At 41.7% G+C, this 17,931-nt stretch overlaps 1 protein-coding gene across 2 annotated transcripts in view; it reads left to right on the top strand.

Annotated features, from left to right (window-relative positions):
• Positions 1 to 17,931, top strand: part of ZNRF3 (zinc and ring finger 3) — a 137,027-nt gene that overhangs the window by 12,293 nt on the left and 106,803 nt on the right. The window contains exon 1 of one of the 2 annotated variants that reach the window (XM_075041080.1): positions 323 to 414. The exons of the other annotated variant lie outside the window; for it this stretch is intronic. The gene's annotated coding sequence lies outside the window, so the exon portion shown is untranslated. Of the gene's footprint in view, positions 1 to 322; positions 415 to 17,931 lie in introns of those variants that run through there. 2 annotated transcript variants of the gene reach the window in all.

Here is a 17,931-nt window from a genome sequence, read left to right as displayed (position 1 = left end):
GGGTGCGGGCCTCTCTCTGCGCGGGCGGGCTTCTGGGCCGCGCCGTGCTGCTGCGGCGCGAAGTCTTCGCTGGGGCGGGGGGGCGGGGGGCGTCGCTGAAGCTGAGGAGAGTCTGAGGAGGGAGCGGACAGGGTCGGAGGTGGCCGCGCAGTTAGAGCTCTGCTGTGGCCGCCTTCCCGGGGGCGATCGGTCCCAAAGCAGTCACGAGCAGAATCCGAGGGAAAGGGACAACATCAGCGGAAACACAAGTGCCAAGAATGAAGCTGTAACAGATCCCGCGAAAATGAGCTAAAAAATGGGCCAAAAAGAACAAAAAAAGCGGAGAGGAGGTTAGTGGTTGATGAGTAGAAGTTGCAAGAGAGCACGCAGAAATACCTCAGGGGCTGTCCTGTGCATCCAGCCTGTTTCTTACAGGTAGTAGTACTGTGTGGTACGTGAAACATGGCTTTTGGTGGTATCTGACGAGGGACGTTGCCGTCCTGTGATGCGTTAGTGTCAGACCTGAGACCTCCTAGGCCCAGGCGAGTGAAAGTTTTGTAGGTAGAAAGCCTCGAAATACTAGACACATGGGAACGCAGCTGTTCAGCAACGTGCAAGCAGCAGTATACAACCACCGAGGGCACTGGGGTTGTTTTGAAATGTCCACCTTAGCTCAGTGCCCAAAGCTTTCCATGCTTTGTTTGTGGCAGTTGCCCACAACCTGAGTAGTTACGAAATGTTGAAACGTTGGCTACCTACATTTATTTCTGAAACCCGTTCGTACATTGAATTTAAATTAGTTAAGATGTTAAAACAGTAAAGGAAAAACATGAGCTTTAGAAGTTCAAAGGCACTGGTGTGCTGGTTTGGCATTACTCCAGGACTGGAGTTCTGCCAGGCTTTCATGATAGGAAGAACAAACTCTGCATTTGTGAGTTTGTATTTGTTCTTCCCTTACTCGCTGCAGCATGACATTTAGTTAAGGCTGAGAGTTCACCTTTCTACTTTGACACCTTTGTGAAAAATATGGTGACTTTTCAACAAGCCTTTTAGTCCGAGTGCAAAAAGTTGTTCTGGTCCTGCTAAGCCCCTGAGACACCCGTCATTGAAAACTGTCTGCTTCTCCTTTGTATGTCTCTTCTCTTCTGGGTTTGGACTCATGTTTCTTCTGTAATTCTAATTCTCAATTAAAAACTTCACTGTTTTCTAACAAAATGCAGGTCCAGTATATCTCTTTCTGATTTTAGACATTCATTTCAAGTAAGTTGCCCTTTTTTACAGCAAACAAAAATATTGAACAGGCTGCCCCTTCTTGTGCTGCTCTGTGATATTTATAGCTATACTGCTGAGACTAGCTGTGATGTGATTTATCATATAGATATCCAGATTTCTTAGCATTATGGCTGAAGAAAAATCCTAACTTTCTGTCTGTATGTGATTTAATTTTCCTATTTAATTTTTTATGGAACAAGAGAAAAAGCATCTTTTTCCTTTTGCAACAAACAAACAATTGTGATTATGAATAAACTTCATAAATGCAGAGACATACATACTGGTAGTGGTACCCGAGCCCCTTCACAGTGATACGTGACCAGGCACAAAACTGGAAGCTGCCCTTGGCACTAGAGGTGTCCACTCTTACTGAATATAATAATGGCATCCATTACACCATCTAGTGTTGGCAGTAATAGCTGGCAAAAGCAGGGCATGACACCCTGCAATCTAGTCCTGTTGAATAATTTAGCAGCAATTGCTATGCCTAGCTGTGATGTAGTTACTGAGAATACATTTAGGCTCACAAATACTATGTTGGTACTACTAGGGTACATAAAGTCTTTTATTAAATACATGGTTAAGTCACTAGGTAAGAGAGTAGCAAAGTTCAATAAAGCTGGTCTTGCACTGAGACACCCTTTCAGAAAGCTTTAATTAAAAGACTTAAAGATTAATTCTGATTTCCACCTTTTTTTTTTTTCTTTTCAAACTCACTCTTTAGACCTTCTGGGTTTTGTTATTTTAATTTTTTAGTCATTGGATTCAAGCCTGTGATCCACATGACAGTGCTCTAGTTACTCAAGAATGCTTCTCACCCTGCCTTTTAGTTCAGCACCACCATCTATCTAAAGGATGTGCCAATGAGGATACTGTTGGCTGTCCTGCCAGAAACAACATTGGTTCCCGCTAACATTGCTTAACGTTGTATGTTCCAGGTGGCCAACCCAGCAAAGGAAACAGTTTTGTTTGACAAAGGTGGAGAGGCTTTGCCCTTGTGTAGTATCAGATACAGAGAAAGAAGGGTGAGTTGAATGTTATCTAAGTATGAAAAAAGGGGGAATAGAGGAGGGAAAGAAAACAGAAGAAGAGGGTGTAGAGAAAAGATGGTTTAACTAGCAAGCATAGTCTGAGAAAGAGCTTGTTTGCCCAATGTGCATCTGAAAACACTTGGAAAGTGGCCCAGGGCCCCAAGCTTGTGTCAACAGCTGGACTATTCCCAGATCTGTATCAATAGCTGATTAAATGAGAAAGGGAACTGTTCTGCAGCCTAAAATGAGGTTATTCCAAACCTATAATGTTTGTAATGAACCTTGAATTCATTTTACTTATTCTTAAATTTCATCATTACATACTGGGATTCAAGAGTGCATCTCAGAATTCTAGTGCTCTCAGTCTTAAGGTGGAAAGTAGCCATTACTGTTCTGTAAGAGACTCTTCTAACCTAGTTGCTGAGTTCATCATCAGCTGGAGCAGAGGAAGAGTTTCACTTCAGCCACGTTACTCAGTTGTCTGGGCTACTGGCAACACTTCCTTCTAGTCTTAACAGTTCAGGCTTTTTGGAAACATAGATGGGGTTCATGCTTCTCCCCTTGCTCTGAGTGGAAGGATTGCTCTTAATTGCAGTGGTTGGGGACAATTTACAGGCAGCGTGATAATAATTTACAGGCAGCTTGCCGTGTGGCAAGCTTAGTAGGAACAGTGACATATTTTTTCTTCAGCAAAAAGGTGATACACCTATAGCATGAGCAATTACACAGAATCTGTATCCTTTGCCTACTCATGGAGCTGCTAACCTATCCGCATGCTGTGGGAAGTGACGTTGGCTTTGCCTTTAACACTGCTGCAAGTCTTGCAGACAGGTGATTTTTTGCTCACCTATCATCCCTTCTCCATTAATACTTATTATTGTTTCCAATTCACAGGAGAAGTCCAAATTAACTCAGACAATGCTGTTAGTGTTTCTGAAAGTTGGTTAGAGGTTAGGCCTTTTACAAGGCCTTCTCTTTTCAGGAAAAGAGGGTCTTCCTTCACTGTCATTGGAGTTCCCAGCAGCCATGGGCACTGAAGCTCACCTTGGAGCTCCTCTAGGCAGTTCAGTAGCATTGCCTAAATTCAAAGAGGTTGTGCCTTATTCCAGGGTTAGTGGTAGCTTAGTAGCAATAAATTTCATGCAGTACCTCATAAAAAAGGCAGGTGGGAAGCACACTTCCAAAAGACCAGTTGTGGCTGCATGTATAGCAACTGATTAACTTCATTTAAAAAAGTATGAACCTCCATCGTTGCCCTCTTCTGTGGTAACCTTTCTGCATCACAGTTTTTTTGGTAGCAAAATCATCTCGTGCTTCATGGCTTCTAACATTTTGTGTGTGTAATTCCTTTTTTTTAATGTTAGAGAATACAAGATGGCAGATTTTTCTTAACAAGGTCGAATGACGTATCATCTCTTTTTGGAGTGATAACAGTAAACTTAAGATCAAGCACCCTATATAAAGAGCTCAGAATGTTCCTAGCATCTACACAGTATCTTCTTTTCCCTGAACTTCACTTGCATTGTAATTCTCATCTGCTTCATTTTGTTAGACTCCTCTGAAACTCAAGAATTCTCTGGTCTCAGGCAAGACCAGATATTAACTAACCTGTATAATTTTGTAGCAGTTGCAATTTTTTGCTAGTTTACTACTTTTTCCAGAAAAGTGATGTGCTTATTAAACAGCAGAGGCCTCAGTGTAGAGGCAGTCTGCTAATCCCCACTCTCATCTGAAAGTTGACTTCCCCCTCCCATTGTCACAGAATGCTGTTCATAAAGGGAAAGCCTACCTGTTTACAAGGACATTCCAGTATTTTGAGATAAAGATCTCTTGATTTGATTTGTTCTGTCAGACTGAGAATCAAATTTCTCTTGCACATTCAGAGACTGGAGCACACCACTTATGGGAATTTAAAAGAAGACAAGATATCCACACCACGGTAAACAGAAAGGCTTGCTCCTCAGCAACCCTGTGCTACTAGTTCTGTAAAAATTCTGTAAAAAAAGCATTACTGTAAAGCTTTCAAACATTGGTCATGTAAACAGATCTTTATACATAGCGACTGGATGCCCTTGGGAGGATTAATGTCATCTGCCAGCCCCTGAGAGACTCCACCTGGGAATCAAACAGTGTTGGAACAGCTGGCCAGGGAAGAAGGCTCAGGTCAGGGAATCTGTTTGGTGGGTGTCCCAGGTAGCTGATAGGTGAAGGAATCCCATGGGTCAAGGGGAGGTTGTAGTTGTTCGGTGTCTTGCTTTGGGGCTTTGCTTTGTTGCTAGGGCTTCTGCTTGCAACCAGCTTGCTTAATGTTGAGCCCATCCCCTTCCCACACCATTCCTCTATCCTTGACTCTACATCACTGCATGGATTCCCTTTCCGTTTAGAAGATCTAAGTTGGCATCTCTGGTGCTTGGCTGTGGTTTGTCTGACTGTAGTACCTATTTCCATGCTGTAGTCCTACTTCATAGCTCTTTGTCTGTTTTCTTTCTAGCTTGGTCCCAAGCAAAGCGTTCCCCTGCAAAGTTCTCTTCTTAGTGCTGGTGGGAAAATGTGGACCAGAGAGTTGTGCAGATTATGCAGGATTTGGAGGTTTTGGAAGATGCCACGCTTTAACATAATTTCCAAATGTGATTAAGGTCTTGGCTAAACTGGAGGATAGAGTTGTGCACTGTGAGTTCTGCCTTTAGATGTGCTGTTACTTGAGAGGTATTGTGTCCACCTTTGTACATTGATGCATGGTGATACATAGGTGGTAATCACAAGTGAAAGAAAAAAGGTAAAGGTACTACACTTAGTTGAGGTGATGCAGCCAGTGCATCATTGGGGGTGATGTTGCAGAATGTGCTTGGGCAATACAAGAGAGACTGAGCTTGCTGTTGTGCTGTCCCAGTGAACTGACAGCCTGTGTTCTGGATTCTGTTTAAGTATTTAACATGTTGAGCAAGCTCTCTGAGAAAAACAGCCAAATGTTGAAATCTCACATGCCTAAAAGCTCCTGTTCCAGTAAGTTTTTCTGTTTGCACATCTTGGTTCAGAACTGAAACCTCTTCTTGGAAAATACTCGGGGAGGTAAACAACTGTGCTGAGGAAAACTTGATGACTACTTCCTATTGGCAGAAGCTAGCCCTTCCTTGGAGCAGTGCCAGGTTTTGAAAGGAAATACCTTCTCTTATTTCATAGTCATTCCCTAGGCTTTGCAATTCCTTTAGAAGCTAAGAGCCCCTGAGAGTCCTGGCAATTTTCGTGTTTTGTAATTTTGAAATTATTCCTTATATTGTTCCATTTCAGTGCCTTCACCTAGTTTTGCCTTTTGTACGAAGAAGCCTGCCTCCAGCTGGTGTAAGAGACCCTGTGTGAAAAGAACCAGAGGAAAGTTACCAGGAAATGTCAAGTTAGGAATCAGTTCTGTCTCAGCATAGGTTCAGCTTGACCCAAAATGTGAGGGGTGTTGGTTTTGACTGGCTGAATGCTCTGAGGGCACAGGGTAACAGGTGGTGTTCACAGAGGGACAAGTCTATCACGCTTCCTTTCTAGTAGCCTCTTTTATTTGCTCTGTTAGCACTTGACTTTAATGATAACTCTTATGTAAATGGTCAGGGACAGTTGAAGCCCTTTATATACTAATTAAATAGATCATATGCTAGTACTTGAATGTGGAAAATGCAGTGCTTTAAGGTGATTAATTAAAAGCCAGGCAGATCTTGTAACCTAGGTGAGTCTTTAATATAATAGATAACCTAAGATGAAATAGATTAAATAGTGGCTTAACTCACCTTCACATGAATGAATCAGTTGTTAATGTAGTAATTCCTTCATTGTAGCCAGTCACGTTTTAAGAATGTTCTTTGCTTTTTGTGGTCAGAACTGGAGAAATCTGTTTGTTGGTTTTAATCATAGGAGTTCTTCATATTGGAAGGTTACCTATTGCAATTAGTATTAGTAGCTAATACATTAGACACTTTAATCATGTGCTTCAAATTTATTTTGTTGTTTACATATTGTTCACTTTAAATAGTGTATTGCTTGAAGTAGGCCACATGAACAGAAACTTGTACCATGTATTTACTCCAGAAACACTAATAACAATGTTGAATTAAAAACAGAAGTGTCAATATTTAGATTGTATGTAAATATGATTTCCAGAAATATGCAGGGTATGTTATTTACATGTTATTTACATTGGATGCTTCTTCAATATTACGCGAGAAGAAACTGCTAAGCACCGACATAACAAACACATAAAATTAACAGAAATCTAGGATTTAGTAGGATTGTAACTGGAAGTGAGTAGAGATGATACAGAGCAATCTCAGCGGGGCAAGACTATAGTGAGACATTTGTATGGATGGATTTGAGGGTACTTGCAGAATGAATGGATATTGAGAATCTTGGAAAATATGGCTCCAAATTTTTTCCAAATTAATTCTGTTCCCATCTGTCCTTGCAGAGATTTTAGATGATCAAACAGCATTTAGCAATAATTTCCTAAGCTTATTTCTTAGTATTCTTTTTTCTTTCTTCGGTAACATGATCTGCTGTGCCTGCTTGCTTGCTGAGGACCCTGAAGGAATGCATCATGTATGTCTGTACTGTGTCTCGACTCTCATGTAAGCTTGTACTGTATATTGGACAATACTTTGCAAAAAGAAATGGCTGCAGTTATCTAAATAAGGGTATTTTTAGTGCAATTTAATGTATTTCAGTTTTACAGGCCTGATTCATTGTTATCTTTTCTCTTCAGTAGACAATTACATGTACAGAGAGAGTAAAGAGTTGCCAAATCAGAATGTTTCCCCTTCATACAGCTTTAAAAGACTACACATTGCTTAAGATATTGGAAACCTTAGCTTTTCAAACATTATCAAGGAATTTTGTTCACAAATAATTTTTGTAATTGAAGTTGTCATGGCTTGTCTCTTGGTTAATTTGGATTGCTTCAATGCTGGTTTACTTAGATAAATTGTGTTTCCAAACTTTAAATAGCAAAAGGCAAAGCCACAGCTGCATGGCACTTTTTCTTAACATAAATGTGCATTGATTTTTCTTTTTTGGTCTTTAATTGAGCTGACAAGTTACAATACTTTGTTACTTTAATTTAGAATAATTGATGATAACGATGAAAACATGGTTTTCATAAATACATTTTGTCCATTCCAGTTGGCTTTCTCTTCCAAATTGCAATAGTAAAGCTCGACTGCGTGAAAATGAAAGGCTATGGGAGACATCTTTAATTCAAACTAATGTTTCTGGAGATACTTTGAGATGTTTTACACCTACCTGGTGTGTTTTGTCAAAGGGCTAAGGAACTCGCCTGGCTTTTTGAGCCTGGGAGGTCACCTGCTGGTTGCTCTGCCTCAGTGCATCCCGGCGTCTCTTCCAGAAGTGCACAGCAGAAAGGACCTAGGGAGTGCTGGAGGTACATCTCCATGTATCAAAAGATTAACCTGTGGATGCTGCTTCAGGAATGGAAGCTCATCAAGCACTCAGATATGTTTGAGTAAAGCTTTCAGTCAATCCTAAGCCTTTGTTTGTGCTGTGCAATCATGTCTCCAGAGGCGTAGAATAACAATTTTACATGGTGATGAAAAGGGGCAGGCATGCACGTGGCCTTGAATTTCCTGCAAAAAGGACAGCTCTTGTTTCTATTGCTTATTAGGAGGTACAGCAATTTCATTTGCTTATGAAATAAGCTGTAGTAGTACTGGGCTCTGCAGAGCATGGTGTTAAAACATGTAGGAAACGTGGACAGTAGTCAGTTACCAGTTACTTACAAAATCTGGAAGGGCAGATGTGGGATTGTGAATGAGACAAACAGCTCTCCTTATCCTTCCTGTGGACACTTTGGTGTGCTGTGAGGACTTCTCAGACACAGCTTGCTGTGAAAAGAAGGATCTCAAGTTTGTTTTAAGAAATGCTTTAATGAAAAACTCTTTGTTCATCAAAACCTCATTCTCGTTGTGCAGAACTCTCTGGTATGAGGTTGCTTCTGACAGCCATTTAAAACTAGTGCAGATGTCACCACACTACACTGTGCAATGAAGGTATGTCCTGAATCCCTCTATAATGTTCTTTAATCTGCACAAGGGGACCTCTGACACACCACCTGCTTCTTAAACTCGAGTCTCCTAACAGCCCAGAATTCCAAGGTAAATGCTAAATAAATACCTGTAATGTAGGAGGAACATGTTGAGTCAAGTAGTTTACAGGTATACAGTGGGACTCTTTTTCCTTCAGTTTACCAGTTTGATTGAAGCAAAAGGCAGACACTTCTTCCTGTAGGTGGAACAGATATAAGTAGAACTGTATCTCAACACAAATTGGCTTCAAAGGGAAATTGCTAGTCTCAGTTGAAACAAACATTTATAACACTCGTAAACCATTATCAAGAATACTTAGAATACTTTGACTAATTTTTAAACAAGAGTTAGCAACAAATCCACTGGTACTATCCAGACTTTCTTATTTTGTTGATGTTTAAAATGTAATAGTTTATCAAAATTCTTCCATTTTAATCTAGGTGTATTGGTATGTTTCTTCTTGATTAGTCAGTGGTGTTTTTCTCAGTTTCTCTTGTGTCTCATCTGGACTTTGAGTTTGAAAGGAAAGACAGTGTCTTAAGCATGGGCGAAAAAATGAATCACTATGATCAAGCTGGCATGAGAATTTATAACGTAGAAGTGTTTGAGGTAACTGTGTGTATGTTTCCATCCTCTAGTTAATGTGAAATAATCTCATGCCCACAGTTATTTCATGGTAACTTGCTCATGTGCCCACATTCTCAATCCTTCCCAAGTGCTTTGGAGCCATAATTTAGGAATTAGCATGCCTGTGTGCAGTCATTGCGCACAGCCTGATTTTTCCAATTAAATGTGTTTTAGAATTAGTATTTGAGGTCTAATGCAGAAGTGAGATATTATTGTTCCTAACTGGAGGAGGAAGGAGGTGATTCTTTAATGGACTTTTCTAGTATAAAATGAATGCACTACATGGGTTACTGATAGGTGCAAGCTGGCACTTACACAACTGTTCCTAACTGTCAGAGCAGTAAAGTTCCTCAATAATCACAGCAGTGAAGGTGATCCCTTTTAAGGGAGAATTTTATCACTTTAGGAACAGGACTGAAATTTTGTGTCCATAATAACAGAAATCTGGGTTTATTGACCCAGGTTCTTACCAGGCCTAAGCCTCCTTCTCACAGACTATCTCCCAGCACTCAAACACTGCATTATAACACAGGGATTATGTGAACACAGAGCACCGTACCTCCATTAGAGGAAGCCCTCAAACTCTGTGGTAAGTGTAAAGACCAAAGGGAAGATCTGTCCCCACTTTGCCAGCAGGGCCAGGGGCAGCAGCAAGGCAAGGAGCCAGACAGCACTCCCACCCACCTGCAGACCTGCCTGTGGGGTGGTCATGCCTCGGCTCTGTAACACCAGGGCAACTCAGAATTGTGTGCTTAAAAGCAGTTTTTCACGGGCTGCAGAACATTATTGCCTGCAGTATAAAATATTTAATGCTGTAGCCTTTCCGGCCTTCTTCTGGCCACTGGTTGTAATCTGTTCACATGTAAGTAAAGTTTTCATTTTATTCCACTACTCTGTGAGATTACAGAACTGTTTTTCACTGCTTAGGTTCTTCTGCTTCGCAGGGATATGTCAAGAACTTTTATGGAAAATACATCTTAGTCAAATAGTGTGTTTTAATGAGTCTTTTAGTTTGGTTGATTAAAAGTAACTGTATTAACCTAAGGAACTAAGATTTCTATACAGTTGTTCTTTCTCTAATTCCTTGCCTAGTCTCAAATACCATAAAATGCTTCATTGACATACGTCTGTTTACCAAGGAAATGCAGTAAATAGGAGAATAGAAGATTAATATAAATAATGGGATGAAATTCTGATTGTTTCAAAGTTAGCAGAGCAAGGCTTTTGCTCACAGAATGAGGCCAGAAGGCATTTCCTCTGGGTATCTAATCTGAGTTTCTTATAATACAGGTACATATAGTTTCATAAACAAGATTCTTTCATCAAACCTAAATGTCATGGCTTGAACTAAAAGAAAGTATGGTCTTGCTTGTTTATTAATAACTCAAATGATAAAAAAAACCCAACCATAATTGCTAGCTAAGCTGCAATAGTAACCTGTTGCCATGATTTAAAATGGACCCTATCTGCAGCTTGAATTTATAAAGCTTTAGTTTTTAGCCAAATGCATTTGGCTGCTTTTCTTGTATGAAATTTTCTATCTGGTCAGACAATCCATGGGACCATGATCAAATTACTACTTTAGTTTCACTTGAATAAGCTGAGGAGGTTGAGCTCCCTAGACTCAGCTGTTCCTCAGGCCTCAGAACTAAAATGCCCCTTGGTGTTCTGTTAAATATGACTACATCAGTATCCCTTGAATGGCTTGACTACACACTCTTTCCTAGGGATCTTCTCCTTACCTTGCAATTTTGCAAAGTAAGTCTTTTTATTGTTTAAATGAATATTGTGACAAGTGTGATGATCAGATTTCATGAGATTTGCATTTCTAAGCATAGTTATTTTTATGCAGTATTGACTAGCACTATAATATCATGGATTAGATTACTTAGTAATAAGTCAAGACTAAAGTAGTTCCTGGTATGAATCAAAAGTCTGGATTTTGTTTTAGTTCTGTTTTTCTTATTTACGCTGCCACTACGCTGACTTCTTTCGGATTGCACCTTGTGTTCCTTGGTGTGATGGAGGGAATAATTGATCTTATTGACTTGACAGAGTACATGGGTACTACATAAAATTGCATCAAGAATGAATTTTCTTAAATCATGAAGCCAGTTTTGTATCAAACATAGTCAATTTCCATTGTCCAGAGTTGGGTCAAAATATTATTTCATTCCAGCCCACTATCCTGGAGAAACTTCAAGTCTTCTGTTTTGGAATCACTACATTTCCTTACAGAAGTGCATCTCTCCTGTATCATCACAGCATTGCCATGGAAACTAATAATATGCCCCAGCTTTCAGGAAATGCTCTCAGTACTTTAAGATTAACTATTGTTTTAAATTAGATAATTGGGCCACCTTTGCAAGTTGTTTACATTGTTATAGCAGCAGCCTGGAACCCTGGTTATTGTCAAACTTAACTTGAAGGTGTATCTACTTGTATATAATCCTTTTTATGTTCATTATGTCCGTGCTCAGCTCTTTCAGCATCTTATTTAGTACCATTGGTAGCTCAACACTTTAGCTGGAATTCCCTTGGTGACTTGTTACTTGGTCTTCTGTGTTGGGTGACAGCCCGCCCAGGACATTATGCCTGTTCACCCAGCTACCATCCATACTGGGTATGATGATAACCTTTATACTGCATATAAAAGCCTGATGATGCTTTTGTGACTATCAAAGATGAGGGGAAGGTATGAGGTGTTTTGTAGTCATCACCAATTCTTTAATTGCCTTTATAGAATAAATAGGTAGGAGGATGAGAAGCAATTGTGTATGATCTGAATTAATCTGTGAAGTATTGGAGGGATAAACTGCTGTCCCTTTCATCAGCACTTCTACAGTGGTGTGAACTGATGGAAACCAGTTTTTCCAGGAATAAAACGTCTGTTCATTGGTCATTGTCAAGAAAAGAAGGAAATGAGGACCAGGTTGTTCTACTGAAATATAATCAATTTTTTCACATAGAGCTTATTCTTGGCCACAGTTCCCATTTGCCACTGTATGTTCACAACACTTATTAATTGGAGACAGCAGTGGTTGTTGGCATTTTGTTGTAGTTTTTGTTTTTTGGGGGGTTTTGTTTGATTTTTTTTGGGGGGGGGGTTTAAGTGGCAGCTTGTGAAACTTACATTTAATACCCGGTAGTTAAAGGGAAAAACAATCTCAGTGCTCTCTATGTGGGTACAGTATTACCTGCAAATACTCACAGCCTAAATATGAAAAGGTCATTGCTGACCAGTGCAGGGAGTTAGTCACTGGACTCTGCAACAACAGGTTGCCCTCACCTTTGTAAATGCTCCTCCTACTGAAATGTAGCCACGCTGGGTTATCTAGTGTTACCAGATCACTTCTTATGATAAATCATAGGAGTAAGAACCACCTTTTCTTACTACTTAACATATCTGAGCAGCCCCTTTAAAGACATTTTCTTATTTTCTTTACAAAGTGGATGAGAGATGAACTATGCTCCAAACAAGGTCTGGTAGATATAGGAGAAAATCTCAATTAGATGGAAATTCAAAATTCACAGTCACTGAAATACTTTTAATCCATGCTTATTGGTTAGTTTCTTTATTTCTTTGGAAAAGAAGAAATTTTCCTTTGTTATGCTAGAATCTAAGACAATATATGAGGAAAAAAGTTTATTTAAAAATTCACATTATTACTGGCTGAAAGTTCGGTAAGTCTTTTGAGTTCTGATACTGCTGTACTTATTGCAAACTGGATCATCAGAGACTAACAGCATTGTAGATTGTCAGGAGGCTGGGTTCTGGTAATGTGCCTTAAGAAAACAATCAAAAATGTCATCCGCTCTTCGCTACACTAATAACTGATACTAGGTTTTGGGGAGGGTCCCTCAGTACTGGAGGAGAAACAAGTTAATGCCAAAACAGCAGAGGTAAAGATGCTTTGTTTCCAAGATGCTTGTTCTTAATAGCTCTGGGCCCCTGCCCTTATCACCTCCCTTCAATAACCTGAGTTCTTACCTTCCTTTCGCACTCCTTAAGCATCCTCATCAAGCAAAAGACAACATATGCTGTGACTAATGTGCTGCTGTGCACATACATTTTTTCTGGCCACTGCCATGCAGAATGTGTAACAGCTGAACTCCACCAACCTCTGCCCCCCACCTACTGAGGGACACTATGCTGTACCAAACATTTACATGCACACACATTTACTTTTTGTCTTTTCCTAGCAGTAACCCCTTAAAATGCAAATATAGTTACAAAAGCTTCATGTTAATTAAATGGGATACAATTAGAATGGATTTTTTAATTAAAGAAAAATGTAACATCAACAACAGACTGTTCTTTGGACAGTAGAACTGAAAAAGCTCAGTTTTTCAGGTGTTTTCCTAGTGCTCCAGATGTCCCTATGTCCTTTTTGGATACTGCTGCAGTATCCAGAGTCCAGAGCCTCTGATTTTCACAAAATTTGCAAGAATGTACTATCTTAAGACCTCTGTTCTGCCCTTAAGCTTGGTTAAAATTAGCTAATAGGTTCAGAAGAGTGACAAGGCTGACAGGCAGATAGCATATGTTTAATTTCATTATGAAACGAGGCTAAAAGAGGCTCTAGAGAGGATTCTTCAGTGTGCTGTATTTGCGGTTGACTGCACAGATGTGACAGAAAGCAGCTTTCAGACATCTTCAGCCAAATGTATTTTCAAGTGTATTTACAGGGACGACAGGACCAGGGAAACTGGGTTCCTGCCTCATTTAATGGTGAGAATGGCTGATGGACATGTTGCAAGTGGCTAGTCAACGTTGTTTTCTTCTTGCCTGATGTGCAGATCTATACTTCCTGTGCAATATTCTAGCTCTGCTTTCAGCACAAAATAATTAATTTTGTTTTGGGCTTTTTCTATAACATTCATCACAGTACTTCACTAACATTGTTCCCTCTCAAGAGCAGCATGGGGAGGAGGGTTCTATAATACCCATTTCTTTGCAAGGGAAATGAGATGTAGCAAGTTTTGTCTGAAAAGCATCCTCTAGTATGGATTGCCCTCTTCAGAGATAGATAGAATCATAGAATCATTCAGGTTGGAAAAGACCTTTAAGATCTTCGAGTCCAACCATTAACCAGCACTGCCAAGTCCACCACTAAGCCATGTCGCTAAATGCAACATCTACATGTCTTTTAAATAACTCCAGGGATGGTGACTCCACCACTTCCCTGGGCAGCCTGTTCCAATGCTTCACAACCCTTTCAGTGAATTTTTTTTTCCTAAGATCCAATCTAAACCTGCTCTGGTGCAACTTGAGTCCATTTCCTCTTGTCCTATCACTTGTTACTTGGGAGAAGAGACGGAGTGCCTAGGGCATGCTTTCTCAGACCATTTGGCATTATACATCACTTCATTATGTTCAAATCACAGCTCTTACTGTCCTCAGTTGCAGTTAGAAATGCTTGAGACTTCTGTGTTTCAGACCCTGGACCTCAGTTTGTTATCGAGGGAAAAAAAAAAGACAACATATCTGAAGTATTATGGCATAACTGAATTGTGAACTGTATGCTGCCAGCTAGGAAGGAAGCCAATTAGAAATACTTGATGGCTTTAATGATAGACAGTCCATTCTCTTCCTGCAACCTCCTGCTTGGATTTCTGCCCAAGCAGAGGGAACTTGGTGACCTGGGACCTAGTGCCTTGTGTCACTCGACTGTGAGGCTACTGCAAAGGCAATTTTGCTGTAGTCCAATGATATGGATAGTTTAGTGGGGTGGATCAGATCTTCACCAACTTTCATTTTAGGGGTAGGATGCTGTCCACTGGTTACACAGAGCCCCATTCCCATATGTTTCACTAGTTAGTTTCCAGACCTATTTGGCCTGCCATTTCTGCATTCCTAACTCTCAGCCTAACCTGGGGAGGCCCTACTTCTAGGCCACTTCCTAGGGAATATCCAAAAAGTACTGGTGATTCCATTTAATTAACAATAGAGGCAGGGGTCTTATCTATAGCATTTTTTCACTATACTTCATTGATTTTTACCTACAGTGGAATTCTCCTGTGAAGCAAGACCCTGTGGGAAAAACGTACCCCTGTAACAGAAGAATTTCACAGTACGTGTGGACAGAGGACAAGATTACTGTTGAATTGTCTTATCTGGATAATCCCTACTTTCTCAATATTTAAATTTGAAATCTAATAATATCTCAAGGTATGATGTTTATGTAATTTTTAAAGATTAAATAGAAAAAAAAGAGGAAAAATTAAATACGTAGTCTTCATGGATGCCTCGTGAGGGGCATTTAAGTTTGATGCAATGAAACTTAGACAGTTGCCTAACATCTGAACCCCTACACTGCTGAAGTAAATTGACATCCACTTTGTTGATGAGCAGGGAAGGACACAGCATTTTTGACTTTTCAGTTTCACAGCTAAGAATCAGGAATCTCAGGTTCTTCCCAGTTTTTGTAGGACTAAAACTGTGTGTTCCATATACACTGAACTCTTGTCATGGTCTCTTAGAACTCCTAGATTTCCAATTCCCATATCTACTCCTAAAGCTACTCTTCCCAATGCCGTTTGAGCTTGCAGATACAGTTTAAAAATAGCCTTCTCCACTCCATCCCTGCTCACCCTGCCCCCCTTCCCCCAGGCTGCCTTTAGCCCTGGTCTCTTCCCTGATCCAGTTTGCCACACAGCTCCACAGAAGTTACCTTGGCATGATTATGGAGAAATCATAGAAATGAAACAAGTGGCAAAGGAAGAGCTGTTTAACATAAATACTTCTCCACAAACAGGCAAACTTCTGCCAAATATGGTGAGTCATACTCGGCAAAAAACTCATCAGTTGGCACATCCAGTGGTATGGCTGTCCTCAGGCTCCGACTGTGCCTGAGACAGAGGTGGACAAATACCACGATGCTGGGCGGTTCCTCCAAGCAGCATCCTCCAAGCTGCGCAACGGTGTCCTACTGAAGACATTCTGTAAGGGGCACCATTCATTCGTTGCCTTTCAAGTGACAACCTGCGCACACCTCATTGTCCTCTGACACTGAAATTCCAACACTTCTTACTGCTGCTAACCTGATGACATACCCACCCAATGGGTGTAGGACAGTTGGGAGGCCTTGAACTTACAACAACTTAGGACATAAGCTGTTTACCTTTACTAATACAACATTGAAAAAACTTGATTACAGTGGCTTAAGGACCTTTGCAAGAAGAAAAATACTCAGTGAAAAAAGACACCCTGAATCTGACATGCAGGCATAAAAACCCGCCAATGACTGGAAATGACTTGCTGTTGTCTCTTCTGGAAGGGATGAGAAGACAGCGGGTTAAAAAGTCTGGATATCATTTGCCTAAACCACTGAAGTTAGTGAAGAAAGAGAATTAGCTGAATGTCAGGAGACTTTCTCATGACCCATGCACAGTCCAGGTTAACAGCAACCCCTGCATACATCTCTGCTTTTGCTACGGACTGTGAAATGATTTAGCTGACTCAGCAGGGACAAAACCTCCTAGAGTTCTCAACATTTAACCTGTTCCTATGTTGATTATGATGTAGGAAACTCTGTGTTGTCTAAGCATCAGCCGTTTGCCTCACAGGCAAAGGAAAATCTAGAGGTAGTTTGCACTAAGGGATTAAAATGCTTCTACTTAGCAGACTAGATGCTATGCATTTCTGAAATCCTACTGAAACATACCTATAATCTAAGATTCGCACGTGTTGACCACATCCAAGTTTGCATAGTGCATTCTCTGTTGTTACCAGGCTAGAGCACCACAGCAATGCCCCTTCCAGCTCTTTCTATGCATGCCATAGTTTTGCAGCCTTTGATCTGTTGTACTCAAGTCTTAGGTTTGAGGGGGTATTTTGTGTCTTGCAGTAGGAGCCCGGAGTGTACATTCCTGTGATCCCTTCTTGGCACTTCTTTGCTGAAGAAATCTTCAATGATTTGTTAAGCTAATGTTGCTCCCGGTGTCATGCTAAGGATGCCACTATCTTGTCTTCAGTGGTAACAAAGTATATTTAGGGAAAGAGCTGGCAATTTGTAGACAGTGGTGTTATTCCTTCTGCCAGTAGGTTAGGGACTCACCCCAGAGCTGGAGTTTGCTTCCAAACATTGTGCTTCATAACCAACAAGGGACCTCGCATCGGTTTGTCTCATTCCCCTTGTAATTGATTTATACTTTTAGGCCCCGTAACATCTTGTGTTAATGAGTTCCACAACTCGGTTGCATATACTTTTAAAGGAAAACTGCATCATTGGTTGCCATCCAGTTCTTGCAGTGCAAGACTGAAATAAAAATCATTACCCGTACACCTTTTCCATGTCATTCATGGAGGTTGCATAGACTTGCATTAACAGACAAGCCAAAGCGCCCAGGTTACCTAGTCTCCTCTCACAGACCCCATTGTGATTACCGAGTTCAAGGGGCCAGATCGGCCATTCCTGCCCCCCCACACAGGTGAGGAGCCTGTTGGACGCTGGCAGTCTGCTGGAAGCGGCAAGCGTTAGCAGAGAGAGCCCTGCAGACGCCACAGCGGAGCAGCGTCTCTCCAGAGAGAATCAGTGACTTTGGTACATTCGGTTACCGAGGCACTGGTCCTGCCCGCTCGGGGCACGTCCCGCCGGGGTCGGGTACCGCCGGCGGGGCTGCAGCCGTCACGCCCGGGGCTCCGTGCCTAACGCACTCGGGCATTCCCCGGCGCCGATGAGGGGCGGCCGGCGGCTGCGAGCCGCGGGAGCGCCGGGAGGAGGGAGCGCCGGGAGGCGGCCCCGGCCGGCCCGCTCCAGCCCCGCCGCCCCGCCGCCGCCGCCGCTCCGAGCCGGCTGCCAGGCCGCGGGCCGGGCAGGCCGAGAGCCCCGCCGCCGGCGGGAAGGGCCCCGGCGGCCCCGCGGGCCCGGGCGTGCGGCGCAGGCCGCCGGGGCCGCCTGTCGCGTTCCGGGCGCGCCCGGCCCGGCTGGGCCCTGCAGGCC

This window comes from Buteo buteo, chromosome 11 (genome assembly GCF_964188355.1).
Source record: "Buteo buteo chromosome 11, bButBut1.hap1.1, whole genome shotgun sequence".
Classification (NCBI taxonomy): Eukaryota; Metazoa; Chordata; class Aves; order Accipitriformes; family Accipitridae; genus Buteo; species Buteo buteo.
The sequence above is the reverse complement of the archived record's forward strand: the minus strand, read 5'-3'. Positions and strand labels throughout refer to the sequence as shown.